Below are 2,158 nucleotides of genomic sequence, written 5' to 3'. Positions count from 1 at the left end.
CGTCCGTGGCTGTTCGTGTGTGTCCGTGTGTTCTTTGTCAGCACACAAGACGTTCCTGGCTGTCCATCAGTGCACATATCAGCACGCTGTTCTTTGGACTCAGCACACTGGCCCTTCCCGTGGACTCTTCGGGTGATTTTGGTCCACGTGGGATGTCTGTTCAGTACACACATGACGTTCGTGTGTGTCCGTCAGCACATAAAGGATGTCCGTAGCTGTCCGTGTGTGTTTCCATCAGCACACACAGGACATACGTAGCTGTCCATCAGTACATATATCAGCCCGTTGGTCCTTGGAATCAGCACGTTGGTCCTTGGAATCAGCACGCTGGGCCATCCCGTGGACTGTTTGGGTGATTTTGGCCCACGTAGGCTGTCTGTTCAGTACACACAGGAAGTCCGTGGGTGTCCGCCAGCACACACAGGACGTCCTTGGGTGTCCGTCAGCACACACAGCACGTCCGTGTGTGTCCGTCAGCACACACAGGTCGTCCGTGTGTGTCCGTCAGCACACACAAGACGTCCGTGGCTGTCCATCCGTACACATATCAGCACGTTGGTCCTTGGACTCAGCACGCTGACCCTTCCCGTGGACTGTTCGGGTGATTTTGGCCCACGTGGGCTGTCTGTTCAGTACAAACAGAACGTCCGTGGGTGTCCGCCAGCACACACAGGACATCCGTGGCTGTTCGTGTGTGTCTGTGTGTGTCCGTCTGTGTCCGGCAGCACACACAGGACGTCTGTGGCTGTCCAACAGTACACATATCAGCACGTTGGTCCTTGGACTCAGCACACTGACCCTTCCCGTGGACTGTTCGGGTGATTTTGGCCCACGTGGGCTGTCTGTTCAGTACACACAGGACGTCTTGTAACATCCCGTATCCTGAATAGGATCATTGGGACAGCCATGGTTCGAGGAAACGTACTAGTCAGTCTTAGGACATCAAGACAAGCATTCCATGGCCAGATAAGAAGGTTAAGGTTGTAAGGAAACTTAGACTTAACCTTACACAAGTCGAGAGTGAACTAGGACGAGTAAGATGGTAGCTAGGCGGATGGAACAGGTAGCTCTACCAGCTCAACGGAGTTAGGTTAAGCTCACTCCAGCTCGGCCACTACTAAGTCAGCTCCATTAGCTGAACTACTAGCTCCCTCAGCTGAGGCAGCTGGAAGTCAGCTCATCTCAGCTGGACGGACTGTTTGGGTTTCGGTCCGATGGTCTGGGTCAGGGCCGGTGGTGGGCCATTGGGGTCCGGCCTTGGGCCTCTGGCCTACCATGGGCTAACTCCAGAGGGATTGGGTAAGGCCTTGGGCCTCTGTCCGACCCAAACCCATGCGGAATTGGCGAAGAGACGCATGCGGCCGGGAGGGTGTAACCCTTGGCCTATTGTGCCCATCCGCTGGCCAGTCATGCCTGTTCGTGGGGCAAGACTTACCCCCTCGTTTCTATAAATATGGGGTCCTCTCTATCGATTTCATTCATCGAATCCAGAGTAAAAATACTCAGAGAAATCGTAGAGAGAGAGAGTTTCCGGCCAAAGCAAGGCCGTTTGTGTGGTGGTTAGGTTTCTGGCGATCTGATCGTTTGAGAAGCAACCTCCGATCAAGTATGGGAGACTGAGACCAGGAGAAGAACAGGGAGAACCCTGACATGGTTCAGAAGGTACATGGTGAGCTATGGCCGCATCAGACCGAACGGACGGTCCTTGTGATCGCACCGCGGCTCTGGTCAGTTTACTAGACCTAACCGCTCCTCCTCTTCTTGTTTCTATCCGGTCCTTTCTCTTCTTTCTGATTATACATGAAGCGTTGTGTTGGTTCAGTCCAAGGGACACGTCGCTAGACTTGGCCGGTCATAACCAAACCGCTAACCTAGACGCTGGTCGGTTAGACTGTCGGTTCGAATCGCACAATAGACTGGGCGGTTGGGCTAAACGGTTGGTCATGTCCCAAGAGGCACGAGTGACCAAAGGTCACGAGTTACGAAGGGTTGTGAGTTACCAAAGGTCACGAGTTCCAAAGGTTGTGAGTTGCCAAAGGATGTAAGTAACCAATGGTTACGAACATCAAGAGGTACGAGGACCAAGAGGTACCAAGGACCGAACAGGTCGTGTTCGTTCCATAAGGGATCAGACCATGTCTTGTCCGTTGGGACAAGT

This window comes from Brassica rapa, unplaced genomic scaffold (genome assembly GCF_000309985.2).
Source record: "Brassica rapa cultivar Chiifu-401-42 unplaced genomic scaffold, CAAS_Brap_v3.01 Scaffold0593, whole genome shotgun sequence".
NCBI classification, from domain to species: domain Eukaryota; kingdom Viridiplantae; phylum Streptophyta; class Magnoliopsida; order Brassicales; family Brassicaceae; genus Brassica; species Brassica rapa.
This window is presented reverse-complemented; position numbering follows the sequence as displayed.